This window comes from Tamandua tetradactyla, chromosome 1, assembly GCF_023851605.1.
Source record: "Tamandua tetradactyla isolate mTamTet1 chromosome 1, mTamTet1.pri, whole genome shotgun sequence".
In the NCBI taxonomy this organism is placed as follows: Eukaryota; Metazoa; Chordata; class Mammalia; order Pilosa; family Myrmecophagidae; genus Tamandua; species Tamandua tetradactyla.
In genome coordinates, this window is record NC_135327.1 from 103,505,519 (window position 1) to 103,525,057 (window position 19,539).

Here is a 19,539-nt window from a genome sequence, read left to right on the forward strand (position 1 = left end):
TTTCCTTTTGCTTGCTTTGGGGTTAGCTTGCTGTTCTTTCTCCAGTTCTTCCAAATGGATAGTTAATTCCTGAATTTTTGCCTTTTCTTCTTTTCTGATATAGGCATTTAGAGCAATAAATTTCCCTCTTAGCACTGCCTTTGCTGCGTCCCATAAGTTTTGATATGTTGTGTTTTCATTTTCATTCACCTCGAGGTATTTGCTAATTTCTCTTGCAATTTCTTCTTGGACCCAGTCGTTGTTTAGGAGTGTGTTGTTGAGCCTCCACGTATTTGTGAATTTTCTGGCACTCTGCCTATTATTGATTTCCAACATCATTCCTTTATGGTCCGAGAAAGTGTTGTGTAAGATTTCAATCTTTTTAAATTTGTTAAGACTTGCTTTGTGACCCAGCATATGGTCTATCTTTGAGAATGATCCATGAGCACTTGAGAAAAAGGTGTATCCTGCTGTTGTGGGATGTAATGTCCTATAAATGTCTATTAAGTCTAGCTCATTTATAGTAATATTCAGATTCTCTATTTCTTTGTTGATCCTCTGTCTAGATGTTCTGTCCCTTGATGAGAGTGGTGAGTTGAAGTCTCCAACTATTATGGTATATGAGTCTATTTCCCTTTTCAGTGTTTGCAGTATATTCCTCACGTATTTTGGGGCATTCTGATTCGGTGCGTAAATATTTATGATTGTTATGTCTTCTTGTTTAATTGTTCCTTTTATTAGTATATAGTGTCCTTCTTTGTCTCTTTTAACTGTTTTACATTTGAAGTCTAATTTGTTGGATATTAGTATAGCCACTCCTGCTCTTTTCTGGTTGTTATTTGCATGAAATATCTTTTCCCAACCTTTCACTTTCAACCTATGTTTATCTTTGGGTCTAAGATGTGTTTCCTGTAGACAGCATATCGAAGGATCCTGTTTTTTAATCCATTCTGCCAATCTATGTCTTTTGATTGGGGAATTCAGTCCATTGACATTTAGTGTTATTACTGTTTGGATAATATTTTCCTCTACCGTTTTGCCTTATGTATTATATATATCATATCTGATTTTCCTTCTTTCTACACTCTTTTCCATATCTCTCTCTTCTGTCTTTTTGTATCTGACTCTAGTGCTCCCTTTAGTATTTCTTGCAGAGCTGGTCTCTTGGTCACAAATTCTTTCAGTGACTTTTTGTCTGAGAATGTTTTAATTTCTCCCTCATTTTTGAAGGATAATTTTGCTGGATATAGGAGTCTTGGTTGGCAGTTTTTCTCTTTTAGTATTTTAAATATATCATCCCACTGTCTTCTAGCTTCCATGGTTTCTGCTGAGAAATCTACACAAAGTCTTATTGGGTTTCCCTTGTATGTAATGGATTGTTTTTCTCTTGCTGCTTTCAAGATCTTCTCTTTCTCTTTGACCTCTGACATTCTAACTAGTAAGTGTCTTGGAGAACGCCTATTTGGGTCTAATCTCTTTGGGGTGCGCTGCACTTCTTGGATCTGTAATTTTAGGTCTTTCATAAGAGTTGGGAAATTTTCAGTGATAATTTCTTCCATTAGTTTTTCTCCTCCTTTTCCCTTCTCTTCTCCTTCTGGGACACCCACAACACGTATATTTGTGCGGTTCATATTGTCCTTGAGTTCCCTGATACCCTGTTCAAATTTTTCCATTCTTTTCCCTATAGTTTCTGTTTCTTTTTGGAATTCAGATGTTCCATCCTCCAAATCACTAATTCTATCTTCTGTCTCTTTAAATCTATCATTGTAGCTATCCATTATTTTTTCTATGTTTGCTACTTTATCCTTCACTTCCATAAGTTCTGCGATTTGTTTTTTCAGTTTTTCTATTTCTTCTTTATGTTCAGCCCATGTCCTCTTCATGTCCTCCCTCAATTTATCGATTTCATTTTTGAAGAGGTTTTCCATTTCTGTTCGTATATTCAGCATTAGTTGTCTCAGCTCTTGTGTCTCATTTGAGCTATTGGTTTGTTCCTTTGACTGAGCCATATTCTCAATCTTTTGAGCGTGGACAGTTATCTTCTGCTGCTGGCGTCTGGGCATTTATTCAGATTTCTCTTGGTGTTGGACCCAGGAAGGTTGTAAGATTTTTCTGAGAAATCTCTGGGTTCTGTTTTTCTTATCCTGCCCAGTAGGTGGCGCTCGTGGCACACGTTTGTCTGCGGGTCCCACCAGTAAAAGGTGCTGTGGGACCTTAAACTTTGGAAAACTCTCGCCGTCCTGGGGGTTCGCTAGCCGAAGCGGCTTGAGCCGGCTGGGGTCCGAACGCAGGGAGGGTGTCCGAACGCAGGGAGGGTTGCTGGTCGCCGCAGCCAGGGAAAGAGCCCGTCCGAATTTCCTAGTCGGCCCTGGGCAACAAGCGTGGCGGGAGGGCGCCAGCGGCAGCGGCCCGCCCGAGAGAGTACACGTTCCCCGGGAGTCACGGGGTCACTGTTCTCCGCGGCCTGGGGGTTTCCGATCCAATTCTCTCAGTTGGTCCGGGGGCTGCGCGTGGTGAGGGCGCCAGTCGCCTTGGTTTCAGGGGACCACCTCTCCAATTCTCCCAGCCGTCCCGGGAAGGGGGAAGGGAGTAACTCCGGCCGCTTGTCACCCCGCCCGGTAAGGCCCGCGCGCCTCGGTGATCTCACCCGAGCTGCTTCTCTCAGCCAGCCAGCCGTTCCAGGATGGGGTACGCTGTCTTTTTTATCTCTGTTGTGGCTTTGGGCGCTTTCTGTATCGTTTCTACTCCCCTAGTCGGTGTCCTGGAGAAGAAACTAAGATCCGCGCGTCTTACTAAGCCGCCATCTTCCAGGAAGTGTCTAAATCCCCTTTTTTAAAAGCCAGTCAATTTCTGGTATGTTGCATTCTGGCTGCATTGGCAAACTGAAGAGGGTTAAACAAAGTTAAACAGGGCTATAGGAATCTCAGAACCTTTACTGTGTTAATGTTCCTTATGACCCTCCAAAGAAGGAACTAGAGGTTTCAGAATTGTTCAAGTTTTGTGTGTGTGTGAAGCATTTTAGTGCTTTGGAATACATCTTAGGAAATGTTTTAGACAAGTACTTTTTCATTTTAAAAATTCTGCACGTGCAGAGATTTTAGATGGGACAGTTGACTGAGATTTTCTTATCTGGTTAATTTCAAAGATCATTAAAATTAAAATTTCCCCACTGTTCCTCCAGGAATCCTTTGTTGCTGAGTTTGTTCCTATGACCAGGACATACTTTCACAATGATGCAGTGGTTTCCAGGGCACTTTAACCTTTCAGAGCAGCAGACTTGGTGAGTGCTTTTATTGGGATTCAGTAAGAAATTAAGTGGCCATGAGTAACTGGTTTCATGGACACATGCAAAGTGAATGAAGGCTTGTGTAATCTGATCTGAAGCAACTGTTAGGGATAAACCACAACATTAGAAAATATTCAGGATTTTTTTTATCATCAATGAACTTAAGACTCCATTCATGAAGAAAATAATGGATGTTAAAAACTGTAATTTTTCATAGTTTGCCAACTCTTTGCTCTTTTCTTTCCCTTTATCATTTGTTCACAAGTAAATGAATATCATGAGCCTGTATAATTTATGTCTTGGGTTATTGTCTGAACAGTTCTCTAAGAGTGATGATATGCCATTTAAAAGATGAATTTGACCCCAATTCTTATCAAGGCCTTCATAGCTACTAAACATCCATAGGAAAAGTAAACAATGATTAAAATATTGATCAGTTTTTACAGATACAAGGAAAACCTGTGATATCATTTGTTGGTGGGAGATAGAATGGAGAGCCTTGTTCTTATTTAATTTCCTTTGATCTGAAAATCCAAAGTTTCAAGTGGATTAAGTTCTAAAAATGGTATTTGTAAATGGGAAATATCCAAACAAATTAGCACAAACACTTGAAAACATTTGCTCCACATCTCAAAATATCTCTGAAATGCAAAAAAAAAAAGAGAGAGAGAGAGAGAATACAGAAACACATAGGAAAATGAGCCATGATAAAAGGAATCACACTTTGATTTAACTTTGATTATTTCATGAATATTATATAAGTTCAACTTCAGACTTTCCTCCACTGCTTTTGTAGGATTACTTTTATTTTTTATTTGGTAGCTGAAAGAGGCAACTGCAGTGTGTATAGTTTTATGAGCACTTCCCTTAGGGATCCGTGACTGAAATTGTGAAAAGGCAAATATAAAACTTTCCAGGTGTATGTAAATGAAGACCGTATGTGAAGATGAAGTTATGACTAGAATATAGATTAAAGGGTGATACTGACTCTTAATAATCTCCAGTTAAGGTGAAAGTTTGTTTTCAATAAATATAATGATTTCTGATTATATTAGATTTTATGCCTCTTTTTTACAGTACTTCTTTATTTAAAATAAGTGACATACTTGAAGATGTCTTTCTAACTAATTTCTGATTTTGTAAAAACTGCTCTCAGCTTTCCTTTCAAGATTTGTTCTAATGAGAGACCCCCACCCCATAAAAGTTCTCTGTATTTCCCCGGATGATTTTTTCCCTCCTCTTAAACACCACCCCCCCTTAGCGTTTTCTGTTTGAGAGCAATGTTTATACGCCTATCAAGTTTAGAATTGTCACCTTCCCCTTGGGGATTGACAGTATCCTGTAGATTGTGCCTCATTCCAGAATGAAGTTGCCTGCTTATTCTGTAATTGCCTGTGATTACTTTGAAATTTTCCCCAGAGCTAGGTGCATCCAGAAGTGTTCAGACTCTTTCCATTAGCCTGGAACCCTCTGATCATGAACATGTGTGTCTATTTGAGTTTGTCTGTTTGCCAAGATTCAGCTATTATAGTCAGATGGCATAAATAGTTACCAGGATTAAATATCACTCTTTTAGAAATGAATGCATCTTTATTTAAGGACCTTCTCACACCTTCTTTTCATCTCTCTTTCTGGATTTCTAAGGTTTTTGTGAAAAATTACCTGTTCTCTCTCATGAGAGGAGAAATAATTAAGAATCTAGTAATGGTGCATTATATTTCACAACTAAACCAGTTTTTTCAAAAGTTGACTTTAGTTATTTGTCATTAGCTATTGCATAGTAATCCCTTATTATAACATATCTGTATATAATGTTATATAGTGCTAAATATATCTATGTATGTTATATATATGCAATATATATATATTAATTAAAGTTTAAATTTGCATTTAAAAATACCAAACAAAATTTGCAAAGTTTTTCCTATTGCATCTTCTTGGAATACTTTCATGTAACTTCCATAGAAAGGCCATTTTGTGTCCTAATCTAAAACAGTTGGCCTCCTGGCCCTATCATTCTCTTTTACAGCAAGCACCCTGCTATTTTCCCTTACAGTACTGACTACAATGTATAAAAAGAGATTTGGATTGCTTACATTATTTCAGGCTTCCCCAGTAGATTTAAAGTCATAAATTAGAGACCTTGACTGTTTTACGGTAGGTATATCTATAATGCTGAACACCGTGCTAGTCATAAAGTATATGATCAATAAATATTCATTGAATAAATGAATAATTGGAAAATATGACTATGTCCTTTAAAAAAATTAAAATGCTGCAGCTTTTAGGCCTTGGCAAAATTACTACTTAAGTTTAGTTTCCTGAGTCCCCACCCATCCTTTCATCCTTCTACTACCTACCCCCAAATCTCAGTATCCTCTTTAAGACTTCTCTTTGAATAATAAGATCCATCTGCCTTCTGTTCGGGGCTTGACAACAACCATAGTCGCTTCCCCAACCCTGAGTTTGAGCTTTATGTTCGTTTTACTTCCCTCTGTCTCTGTCTTGGGCCCCATTCAGAGAACCAGGATTTGGCCTCTTCTCTAGGTCAGAGCTTTTTATCAAGTATTTGAAATAGAGGGTTAGAGATGTGCTGAGTGCACAGAGCCTTTCTCCCAGTATGAAAATACCAGAGTAGTAGTTTGAAGCTGTTATGTACCCCAGAAAAGGTCATAGTCTTTTAATTCATTCCAGTGTGTGCAGGCCTATTGTAGGTGGGGCCTTTTGATTAAGTTATTTCGATTGCATAGTTACCCCAAAGTAGGTCTTAAGCATTTTACTAGAGTCCTTCATAAGAGATGAAATTGAGTGAAGCTCATATAGAAACACCCAGAAAGACCTTTAGAAAAAGGCCTCAGAGAAGCTAAGAGAGGATCCACGGGAAAGAGTGCTGTAGCCACAGAAGTGAAAAGTTGAAAGCAAAGAAATCAGGGAGAAAAGGACCATTTGCCTTGCTGTCATAGGAGCCCAAGCTCACCTTTAATTGGTATTCAGAGAAGCTTTCACCCTGCTGATGCCTTAAATTGGATATTTTCATGGACTTAGAATCGTAAACTAACAAATTCCCATTGGTAAAACCCAATCCATTTCTGGTATATTGCATTTTGTCAGCTTTAGCAAACCAAGATGCAAGAATGTTGAAATGCACTGTCCCAGGTCTGTCCTCTGTCATAAGAAACTTTCAAAACTTCATTCCCTCTAGAACTAAGTATCTATGCTGCTCTTCCTAACAATTGACTCAGAGACTGGAGTTTATTCTTGAACCCTGGCTAGGTGGTTGGTGCTACTCTCTGCTGACAGACTTTCCTGTGATGAATACCCAGCCTCTCTGCCTGAGGTTTAACCATTGCCATTGCTGGATTTCCTGTGGCTGCTCAGCTTGTCTTATGGGATGTCCAGTGGATTAGGGTCAGATGCCTGGATGTGAGCTGTATACAAACCCAATTTGGCTGCCATACCCCATTTGGCTGCTATGCCTTGCCTGCCATATTAGTCATTCACTTTGTATAAAAAGCTTGTTCTCTCTCTCTCTCCCCTGGGCATCTCCAACTCCATATTATGATCTGCTTTTAACTACCTGTTAGATAGCAGGATTGTGTTGGGTAAAGTTCAGAAACCTGACATTCATGTCATTCATGAATGTGTCACTACTGCATCCCTTCATGATCTATCATAATAGGAAAGCATTCCAAAGTCTTTATACTAAGGTAGAATGGGCTAAAAATCAGCTTAAAAGATTACTATTTCCAGTGATACATGCCTTTTGATATGGTTCAAAACCTTTATCATCAAAATGGAACTCTAATAGTGGAAATAAGAAATAGTAAAATTGTAAATGGGTCACTGTTCTTCTGTGCAGGTGACCTTCCGGTTACTTATGCAATGCATGCTGAATCACAGCTGCCTCCCGCCCAGCCCAGTCTAAGGTATTCTGTGCTTATAGCATTTGACATAATTTTTCAGTGCTGTGAGATACTGAAAAGGGCCCGTTGTTTCAGAGGTTTTTAAGAGAGAAGCTGTATTACCCTAGCATTACCTATTTACGTATGAAAACAAACCCTCCAGAAGATGGCAATAAAGATTAAATAGGCATGTGCAAGCTAGCAGAAGCAACATGCAGAGCAAAGTCGTTTTGCCACACTCAACTTATTAAAGAGTAGTTACGTAAAGGAAACATTCTTTGTAAATTACTCCATTTCATAACCAAGTCATCAATCAAATTGAAATTTTAAGGAGTTGGTTTAAAATAATTATATATAGTTGTTTTTCTCTTCTGTAGGGTGATCCCAAAATGTGTCCCTTCTCCTGTTGTGATGCCAGCTTTCATAGAATGGAGATTAATCAGCTTTTGTAAAAACACAAAACAAAAATGCATCATGACTTGCTGCTAAGATCAGAGACAGAGAAGATTATGGGGAACTGATAAAGCAGTTTCAAGGATAAAAATAAAGGTACAATGTTTAGAGTAAAAGAGCATTTTGTTAGAGGGAAGTTTGATAACATTACTAACATACTGCTTACAATTCTGCAAAATAAATATGTCGGATAGTGTTGGCTATTTTTTTTCCAACACCCTTTCCCACACCCCTCTTTCCAATGGAGACTGGAAAAACTAAATACTAATTTTCCAGCTTCTCTTGTATCTAGTATATCTTGTGTATGTGACATATTTCCAGTCAATGTAACCTAGGTACACTGAGTCAGTGATCACTAATGGGATGAGTAGAAATAGGGAAGCTATCTTGTGACTATGAGTTTATGAACATGAGAAAAAGGATGAGGCTAACAAACATGTGACCCCAATAGTGTTGGGTGGCTGAATTTATGCTGAGGACTGCCTACCTTCACCCTCCTTCTTAATATGAGTTCAAGAGTTTATTACTCAGGAATTCTGGCACTTGCAGCTGAAAGCATGGTTGCATACTATCATGTACCATGAAAGTTACACATATTATATTAAATTTGGTCATCACAGCATTGTGAACTAAGTATTGTTTACAAATGAGGGGAGGTTAAGTCACTTGTTCTTTTGGAATCTTTCACGTATTTGGGGTTGGAATTAAAAATCAAGTTGTAAGAATCCATTACACCATGCTGATAAATACTCTAATATAATTCATACAAGATTATGCCTGCTTTGGGGGCCAAAAGCAATAGAGCCTTCTTCATTGCATTCTCCCTGTCTCAGTGGCCCCATGGCAAATATGCCCCACATTTATAATGTTTATACCCTTGAAGAGAATGTAAGTTTCCCAATCTATACACAAAAAATGTACAGCAGAAGTATAATGATCGAGACCAGGAATCTAATTTATTTTTATGAGTTAGAAAACAAACAGAAAATTGTTTATTTTTGTTTGTTTAATTACTGGTACTCAAAATTACTGGTTCTTTTGGAGAAGAGAATTAGTCAGATCAACATAAGTGGTTTGGTAGGCAGAGCACATTTCTTTTTGTCTAGGTTCTTTGTTCCTAAGCCACTCTAGTTTGTAATAATGGCAACTCCTAATCCTGAAGCTTTTTCACCATCAGGCTTGAAGAGCAAAAGGAAAAAGTGGGAATTTTGAAATCTGAGGAGGTGAAACTCAGGAAATGTTGCACTTTGGGTTCACTCTGCTTGTTGGAGCACTAAATCTCTCTGAGTATATAGCCAAAAATTGAATGTCAAGGGTAACTGTTCATTTCCACTGTGATGCAGTAAAGCTTTTCAACAGTACAGAAAATTAAGGTTGTCATGATGGTTTTCTACTGTGGGCAAAAAAATTAACCTGCAGTCACAGCTGTTACCCATGATTTCATATACTCTATTCCGAGGAACTTTGTTGTTGTTCTTGTTTTTCTTATATTGACCATTCTTCATTTTAAAACTTTGACTTGGAGATTATACAATTAAATATGTGGATTGTTCGGGTGAGATAGGCAGGGAGATAAACAGGGAGGATGTGGGTTGGCAGCTGGAAGGTGCAAGGGATCCTGGAATATTTTATGCAGGATAATTCATTTCATTAGCAAAGAAAATTGCTGCTAATGGTATCAGCAGATGATATGTTTTAAAAGAAGATTTTAGAAATTAAAGCCTGGCCTAATCCTTAAAAATGAAACTGAAAATGAATGCTTAGTTCATTGCAATATATTTATATTTATAAAATACAGTATATATATATATATATATATATATATATATATATATATATAAATATAAAATACGGTATATATATATACTGTATTTAAATTTCTTCTCCTCCCTACATTATTCAAATGAATATGATGTCCAAATAGGGTCTTGTTAGATATTGCTTGGTTGGAACATTTTTCTGTTTTGCTTTCTTTAAAGTTTCTTTCCTAAAGAATAAACAATATAATTGTTTTATCTACTAAGCCTCTTTAAACAGCTATCTTAATCTGTAACTTAGGTAAATGTATTTTTGTTGAAAATCAAAATGTTTACAATCATATATATAATGAAATTGCATAAAATAGAAAGAAAACTTCTTTAAATATACACACAGAAAAGGTAGGAAATTATCACAAATATTGTTTGCGCATTTCCCAACTGGTAATTTTTAAAAAGTGGTCTCTGAAATGAAACAAAGCAGAACAAACCCTAAGTGATTGTCTAAGTTGAGCCAAAAATAGATAAGAAATATTTTGTTAATTGATTTTAAGAACTGGATGAAATAGACACAATATATATTTTTAGGGGAATGTAAGAGATAGGTTTTTCAAACAATTAACATTTAAAATGTTGAATTGGTGTAAAAGCTTAAAAATATAAATGCAATTTTAAAGTAGAATAGCAGTTGCAGTGTATAAAAGTTTAAAAATATAAATGCAATTTTGAAGTAGAGTAGTAGTCACAGTAGAAATTCCTTAGACAAATATAAATACTCATTGGAATATATCTTCAATTATTTTTTCCCATGGAAATATTTGAGAATCCATTGGTCAAAAGATGTACCCAACTATATAACATTGAGCAATTGAATTGTGATATAGTCAAGTAGATATAAGCTTAATCATTTTTCTTTATTAACAACTAAGAGATTCCAGTGAAGATATGAGGAAATTTGATATTTTATTTTCTGAAATTCTGAAAGTGTAAGTAGAGATGAAGAATTTTATCCAGGTAAAGAAGAGAACTGAGATTTCTTGCTCTTATTTGTCTCTTACAGGGCCGTGCCCTGTTCAGCATCATTGTATATTATGTTAAATTATATTCCAACATTGTTTTTGTTTAACTAGAATGTTCTAATTTAATTAATTTATTCATTTACCAGGTGAGCAATAACCATCCTTTACTGAAAGCTACTGAAATTCCTCCATCCTCACTCTTCTGTGTGTTGAAGCAGCAATAATGTCTGCAATTTGTACGATTGTCCAGATATGAGCCTTAACATTAGAATTTTGACTTCTTGTGGCATCTTCCCTTTTAGTTGCTCTCACTGATAAATTCACTTCTTCTCACTACTCCAAGCCAATTTCTCCCATCTGTCCTTTTCAACCTGCAGAATTCCCATTAATACTTCTTAAAGGATAAGTCTTTTGGTTTCAAACTCTCTCAGTTTCTCTTTATCTGTGAATGTTTTAAACTTTCCATTTTATAGGACAGTTTTGCTGGATACAGAATTTTTTTCTGGAAGTTTTCTCTTTTAGTACCTCGAATTTATCATACCACTGCCTTCTCGCCTCCATGGTTTTGGATGAGAAATTAGCACTCATTCTTATTGAGGATCCTTTGTGTTGAATCACTTTTCATTTGCTCTTTTTCTGTTATGCTTATTTTTATACTTTCAAATTCTTCTTTATGCTCACACATTGTTCTCTTAATATCCTTTATCTCTTTATCTAAATTTCCCCTCATTTCCTTGAATTGATTTAGATTTGTTTGAACTTCTTTGATGAGTTGTTACAAATTTTGTGTCTCTTCTGAAGTTTTAATTTGTTCCATTAGCTGAACCCTTTATTCCTTTTTTTTTAGTGTGGCTTGTCATTTTTTGTTGATGTCTGCATAATTGAATATTATAATGAGTTAATGCTGAAGGTCAGTTTCTCTTGTCTAGGTTTTTTATTGTTGATTGGCTTTGTGGTAAGGATCTTCTTTGTTGCTTGGCTCAATTTATTCTAGACCTTCAGAATAGCCTATGCTTGACTGATCAGATTTCTCATCTCTTCATCTGATTTTTGCCCTGAATATGTGGTACAATTTTTAAGATTAAATTTTTTTGCAATATTTTTACCTCCAGGAAAAAACTTCTTTTCTTCTGTTTCTTTTTCATGAATCTTGTTCTGAATCATGATCTTATTTCATGAATCATGATCTATTCTGTTCATTTTTGTGCAGAATTTTCTCTCCAGTCTTATGATTTGATTAAATTCTTTCCATCACTCTGTGCCTTGTTTTCCTTCCAGTTTTCAGGTCTGGGACCCTCCTGTCTTACAGCAACTCAGTTTAACCCCTTAGTATTTATTTATTTATTTTCTGTTAGGCTTTACTCTTCCTGTCTCCGGTTTCTGCCCTGTGAGGGTATTCCACCATGGGGAGTCAGCTGGGGTCAAACCAGAAAGGTGAGTCACTTCAGAAAGTCCATTTTGCATTTAGGCAGTCCAGCCAGCAAAAAGTGGAATGAATGAGCGCACCACTTATCAGCCTTTCTGCAGTGCACACACTCTCTCTGTGTCTTCCTTTCTCTCTCCTTTCCTCCTGAGAGACCTTTCTGTATACATCAGAGGACTTGTGTTCTGCCCTGAATCCCTGCTGACTAGGGTCCCTCTGTCTGGATATGCGTGGAGCTCAACTCCCTGTTGTGTCTCCGTAGCCTTTGTCCACATCGGAAGGGACCTGGTCCTCTCTCTGTCTCAGTGACACTCCTAAGCTGCTCAGTACTGAGTGAAGGGAAGGGAAATGTAGGTCTGAGATGGAAATTTCTCACCAGACACTTTTCCTTTGTTTGATTCAGCATTTGTGGTGTCCTTCTTTAGTCTCTACTATCCTCCAGCGTTCTAAGTAAGTGAGATTTGTTCTTTTATCCACTGAATCTCTGAGGAAGTTTATTTCAGGGGATGTCTTACATTGCCATGTTGATGACATTACCTCAAGGCTGAATTTTTATTACATCCTATTCTATTATATTTGTTTGATGAATTAGTTATAGATCTCTTTTTATACCTAGTACATTCTGGTCAATAAAATTTGTGGTTGTTCTTTTGCCTCCTAAGTTATAGTTTACCTCTCAAGATTGCTTGTAAAGAGTTGATGGAGTAAATAATTGACAAAATTTGAATATGAGCTGTAGATTAAGTAATATCATCAATATCAAATTTTCTGAACGTGCTTATTGTACTGGGGTGCTAAGTAAGAGCATGTATTGTCAAGAGATACATACTGAAGTATTTAAGGGATAAAGAGATTCAATGTCAGTAATTTACTCTCAAATGATTCAGGGAAAATGTAATTTTATATATGCATACACATGTATAAAGAGAGAACGAGAGCTGAAACAAATGTCTCAAAAACGATTTTGAATATGAGCGAAGGTACAAAAGAATTCTTATCCTGACTCTGGAAACATTTCTGTAAGTTTGAAATTATTTCAGAATGGAAACTTAAAATGTCCCTTCAAACTAAGACTCAAAATTGTATGTATGTTTAAGGTCACCAGAAAACTATGCTCCCTTCTCTGGAATTTGTATGCTTTACTTCTGCATTTTAAAATAATGAGGAAGCATAGCTAAAACTTTCTTAGGACTTTCAAGGAGGGGCTAGGGATGGCTATGGCGACTGCCAGCAGGACCTACAGGAAATGGAATCCCTTAGGGCTGCCTTCCTCTCAGCGCTGGAGAGCTGCCTCTTTAATTCCAGGCTGGTCCAGTTCCTGCCCTTGTAGGCTAGTCCCAGAATTCTTTGGTAAGAGATAGTGGAAATTTGAAGTCTATACTTCCACTAAAGACCAGTTTTTATGAACTGGGTAGCACATCTTTCTAATAGAGTTAAGTAATATACTCTGAAGTACACCCTGATACCATAGCAAATTTTGTAAAGAATAATTACTAGACTTTTTTTCTTTTGGGGGAAGGTAGAGGTTTTATTTATTTCTAGTTTCTTCTGGTAAAAAATGAAATTATCTTACTATGCTAATCAAATCTTTTCATACTCATACAATTATAGTTCTAAGGAATAAATAAGTGGAAAGACTTAAGCATGTTATTCTCTTCTAAGAGCTCAAAAGTCTATTATTTTTCAGTAGATTATAAAAGTTTGCATTTAAGTAGGGTCTTGCACAGAATGATATAAAAATACTTCTAGTCTGTTAAGTGTCAATTATTTATCTTCAAAGAGAGATAGATTATGATTAACTTTCTCCATTTTTCCAAGCTTTTAATGTAATTTTATACTTTTCAATAAAGATAATTTCTTACATGCTTTGCTGAATATTATTTCAGTTTTATGCCTTTGCAAGACTTTTCAACAATCAGAAAAAACATTCAGTAGTAATTAAGCCAAGAAAAGGAGAGGGTTCATAATCATCATTTGATATATGGGGAGAATTGAGGCTAAGAGAACTGCAATAACTTGTTCAAAATCAATCTCTATTTGAGTTTACACTGTAATCTGTGACTTCAAATAGAATTCTTTATAAGGCTTATGAGTTCTGTTAATTATAATGAATTTATAGTTTAAGCATTATGCTGGTTTGAAAGGATGTATGTCCCCTAGAAAAGCTGTGTTTTAATCAAAATTCCATTTCATAAAGGCAGAATAATCCCTATTCAATACTGTATATAATTAGATCATCTCCTTGGAGATGTAAGCCAATCAAGAGTGGTTGTTAAACTGGATTAGGGGAGATGTGTCTCCACCCATTTGGGTGGGTCTTGATAAGTTTCTGGAGTCCTATAAAAGAGGAAACATTTTGGAGAATTAAAGAGATTCTGAGAGAGCAGAGCAGAAAGACATAGCCACGAGAAGCAGAGTCCACCAGCCAGTGACCTTTGGAGATGAAGAAGGAAAATGCCTCCCGGGGAGCTTCATGAAACGGGAAACCAGGAGAATAAGCTAGCAGATAACACCATGTTCACCATGTGCCTTTCCAGATGAGAGAGAAACTCTGTGTTAGCCATGTGCTCTTCCATTTGAGAGAAAAACCCTGAACTTCATTGGCCTTCTTGAACCAAGGTATCTTTCCCTGGATGCCTTTGAATGGATATTTCTATTGACTTGTTTTAATTGGGACATTTTCTTGGTCTTAGACCTGTAAACTAGCAACTTATTAAATTCCCCTTTTTAAAAGCCATTCCATTTCTGGTATATTGCATTCTGGCAGCTAGCAAACTAGAACAAACATTTTATAGTTACCCTTTAAATTTTTTAAATCAGAAATTTAAAGGGCTTTTTTTGTTTTTTCTAGTTGAAAGTCCCAGAATCCAAGTTACTTTGAAATTGTGAATGGCAAAATATTTTGAATTCAAATTGCAAGGGGCTTAATAATGTTGTGATATCTTAACAGTTGCATTTTTAGCAGTATAGTTCTGAGTATTTTTTTCAATTTAGAATGTTTTAAAAAGTCATCACTTTGAATATTGATTCATTTCCAAATTCATAGTATGATCCATGCCTGTCTCCAGTATCCTCATCTCACATTGCAAAAAGTCTTGTAAAGTCCTACTTAGTATGCTAAGGAAAGAGCCTGGATTCTTCATAGCTCTGGATATAGTTCCTCCAGGGTTCCCTCTTGCTCAGATCTCTAGGACTATATTACCTCACTTCTAGCCACATTGAGCCTTGTTCTGAATGTTGTAGACTAAAGTTCCTCCTCTGGTTCTTCCCCTGTCCTCTGAATAGCCTCTATACTATGGCATAGAACTCTATTTCTTCTCACTCTCCTTATTTCATGTTTATTCTTTCCAAAGAGAATACTGTCTCTCCCTCCATAAGGACTTGCCTAGAATGCAGAATTAGGACTTTCATAGCAGACTGTATAATGAAAAAGACTAGAAAAGATATTGTTCCATGGTGCATTAGGCCAATCTTAATGAAGCCTTGAATATTTTCTGCTTTAACTGCCTCTTCAACCACTTCCTAACTAATCATCCTCCTAGGATTCCCATATTTAATATTTTGAGCAGTGCCATAGTTAATATGAATGCTCAACTGGAGTCCTACACAGTTAACATTTAGCATTTCAAGGTCAACTTCAAGCATTGCAGTCCAGTGGGAACATTGCCTGAGAAGAAGAACAATGAGAGAGAACAGAGGCTGGCTGGTGCAATCACAGATGGCCTTAAGTTCCTTGGGATGTTTCATGGTGGTAAAACCAAATGTAAACACTAAAAGGAAAAGCCTCATCTCTTATGAAGTTATAGAGAAAGTAAACATTGTTGGATAAAGTCAAAGGACATAGTAATGGATTTAACACAAGTTATAGAGGACCAAGACCAGTACTTAGCAAATTTATATACAAATTGTTCTGTTAGTCTTGCTGAAATACAGATTCTAATTCAGTGGGTCTGGGGTGGAACCTGAAATTCTGCATTTCTAACAAGCTCTCAGGGGATGCTGGTACTGCTGTATCTAGGGCCACAATTTAAGTAGCAAAGCTTTAGAATATCCTAATTCTTTCCCTGCAAAAACATATGCATTTTAAATGAAGATATTTAATGGCATTTAAAAAATAACTTCAAACTATTCTGAGCTTTAGTGTGTAGGCTTTTTTTTTGTAAAATAGGAGGCTATTCAATAAGACCCAACCAATTAAGCATCATTTCCTCAGATTCAATTAAGATGACAAGAATACAAAACAAATTAATTAGATTTAAAGTTCTAGAGAATGTACCACTGTATTTTCTCTGAGGGAAATAGGTAAGCACATATTCTATTAATAAATAATTTTGATTTCTGGATAAGAGGATCTGAATCACGTCTTCTCATGTTGTCCTACCAAAGACTTACAAAATTTCTTCAGCAGATGAGTCAGTGTGTCCCTGCCACAACCATGGCCTTTCCCAAACACAATCATTGACCCTCTAGAAACTTTTAGGTTGGGCTTATAGAATTGCCTTTTCTAGTATTTTAGGACATGCCATATTGATATCCCTGAGTCCTATAATAACTTTCAATTTTGTTTTATATTTATCAATATAAATATATTTGATATGTATTAATGTCATATCACTTTCAAATCTGTTAATACTAAATGATGATATATTTACATATATCCACATATTTTTAATCATTTACTTTTTTTTTTTGGCATGCAATGGTCTGGGAATCGAACCTGGGTCTCCTGCATGAAGGCAAGCATTCTACCACTGAACCTCCCCATTTACATTTTTATATTACTTTAAAGTGATTTTCCACATATTTTCATTTGCACAACAACCCTGTAAGGTTAATTGTTTTATCATTTTTCTAACAAAGAAACCAAGGCCTGGAGATGTCATGACATTTGTTCATAATCAGTAGTTAGTAAGTGGTAAAATCAGGACTCAAATCCAGGTCATTTGATTTTAAAAACCTCAAGTTCTTTCCACCAAGCCTCATTTATTTATTTATTTATTCTTTTTCTTTCTTTCTTTTTTTTTTTCAACATAGGCAGGCATCAGGAATCAAACCTGGGTCTCCGGCATGGCAGGCGAGAATTCTGCCTGCTGAATCACCATCGCACCACCCCAAGCCTCATTTATTTTTATCATACAGAATAATATGTAGAGGTGATGTTACTGTCAAGTCAAAAGGGCAATTTCTGAGGTGGATAAAGCAAAGACTGAAGAAAAAGGACAGAGAGATATCTTCTCAAAAATTGTGACCACAAGTGGCTACAAGGGATGTGTTAGCTCTGATTACAGAACAAAAGTTGACATGCAACAAACAGCAGACAACAGGAAGAGACCCAGAACTTTTATGTGTATAGGCTGGAAATAAAAGATTCATGCCTATGGAACACAAAATAATGCTTTATTCCTTTTATTCCTTTAAAGGGCACCCTTACTTAAAAAGCAAAAAGGAGATGCAAATTTTGTTTAAAAAATTACTTAAAATAAGTAAGGTTGGCTCATTCAGGTGGCTGTTATTGCTATTTGTAGTGGACTTTTATATATTGTTTAAAATTGGAACTTTGTGTGTGTGTGTGTGTTCACAGTTGAAAACACATTTCTCATGGAACTTACAAATGCCATATAATTCTTAAGTGTGTTTTCTTTCATTTCTTTATCGGTGAACTATTTAAGCCTATTTCGGCATTGTATCTCTTTACCTCTTTGTGAATACCTGCGTCACCTAGTTGGGGCTGCTTAAAATCAATCAGATTTCTCTTTAGGGGTGTGGTTGAAAGTGGCTCAAGTATCACACTGAGTGAACTAGGAAGTAGAATTGGAGAGTGCTGTAAAACGTTGGTTTATAATATGTTATATTAACCTGTGTTGAGGTTCTGTGTGTAACTTGGGCTAAAGATAGAGTTGTCAGACTGTACTTTGTAAAGTACATTTTCTATCTGAATCTCAACACACAGGAGAGAAATGGCTGCTTCACTTTCAGTAGCTATTTTAGTCAACTCTGTTGAGATAAACTGTGAAGAGTGTTCTATAAGAAGTGTAAAGAAAGGTTCATGATGATGGCGCTTAAATGAGCAATTCTTTGTCTTTGGGTTTCTCTAGTAGGAGACAATGGAACTTTCTGGTGAGCTGAAAATATCTGGAAAATCAGCTACAAGCCCTTCTACTTCAAGAGGCAATTTATCATCATATTTTACCATAGGTGTAATGAATTAAAACTACATTCGTACTTTCTCCAATTTCATAAAAAATTAACATTAGTTGAAATTTTCACCTGACTTACATGCTCTGTTTTATCTTTGTAACTATAGCACAGATTGTTCTAAAAGTTACTGGCCTATTCATAATTTGAGATTAATTATCATAAAATGCTGGGGATAGAATCCTCATATTTTATGTGTTAGTGCTAGGTACAGTTGGGTATCTCATTTCAGAGAAATTGAAGAAAACCAAGAGGTGAGTAAAAAAAAGGAAAACACTTATTGGCCTATGAAGAAAATTCAATAGAATTGAAATGAGTTTATTCCAGAAATAAGGATTGAAAATGGATTAAGGTAATTATTTAGCCATCATAGCTATAGTAATTTTGAAATAAATCTTTGTAGTATTTGGGTCACTCCAGAAGTGTACAACCTCATCTCTCACCTAGTGCAACCAAACCATTCTGTAATTAGAAACTGAATTTTGCTTTAAATTTAATTAAATTTAGGCCATTGTTTTCCTCAAGAATATAAGGTATTTATTTAATAGTTGTCTTTCTTACTATAATTTCAGGAAAATTAGGATTCACCTAGAACTTTGCTAAAATCTGACCTCTTTCAAATTTTACAAATAGTCATTGAGCACTTTGAAATCTATTGCAGAAAGAAAAGGATTTAAAAATTGATATATAATCACTATAAGAGCAAGAGGTATAAGTAATAGGTACATGAATATGTGTATATGACTCAACTCAATCAAAGATGATGAACATCAAGAGTCATGAGACAGTTCCTTTACTGAATGGTTCTTAAGGTGGAGTTGCTTCAATTAAAGGATTGGCGCTTTAGAGACACAACTCCTGATGCAGTTAGTTTGCTTCGTTTTAAATGAGACAGAGAGAAATCCCTTAAAATGAAACAGCCTTAGAAAGTTGCTTTCTATCTCTTGAGTTTCAACTTCGGATGATCACTGAGATGGCTTATACAATGCTCTCTGGGTTATCTGAATTCTAACTTTGCTCTGGTTCCCTAGTTCGTCACTCACTTTGCTCTTGTTCATGTTTCCTCCTTGATTCATGACATGGCTCTTCTGGTGACTTTGTCCTGGTGGGACACACCTGAGTACCCTGACATGGGGTTGGAAATAGAAACGTCAACAGAGATGTAGTCTATTGATTTGTTGTCACTACTTGTATTTGGTGTTTCCTTTTTCATTGTTCTCTCTCTCTCTCATTCTCTGTCTCCCATTGCTAGAAATTTTAGAAATTACTTTGATAACTGGTAAGTGCAAAGCAAATAGCCTGCTTTTAGTTGATATAACATAGAGAGAACTGCTGAGTGTAAATAAAAGCCAGCTTTCCTGTGTGTAAACACAGTTTTTTTCTCTTTATTAGAGTAGTTGTGGTTTACAGAACAATCAGGTATAAAATACAAGATTTCCATATACCATCCCACTACCAACACATTGCTTTGGTGTGGAACATTTGTTACAATTGATAATAGTGCATTTTTATAATTGTACTACTT

At 36.1% G+C, this 19,539-nt stretch overlaps 1 long non-coding RNA gene across 1 annotated transcript in view; it reads left to right on the forward strand.

Moving 5' to 3' along the window:
- The window catches only part of LOC143651064 (uncharacterized), an 82,207-nt gene extending 64,901 nt beyond the window's left edge, over positions 1 to 17,306 (forward strand). The window contains exons 4-7 of the long non-coding RNA XR_013159815.1: positions 3,161 to 3,259; positions 7,125 to 7,191; positions 7,545 to 7,716; positions 16,854 to 17,306. This is a non-coding gene — a long non-coding RNA (uncharacterized LOC143651064). The remainder of the gene's footprint in view (positions 1 to 3,160; positions 3,260 to 7,124; positions 7,192 to 7,544; positions 7,717 to 16,853) is intronic.
- Positions 17,307 to 19,539: the final 2,233 nt, after the last annotated feature.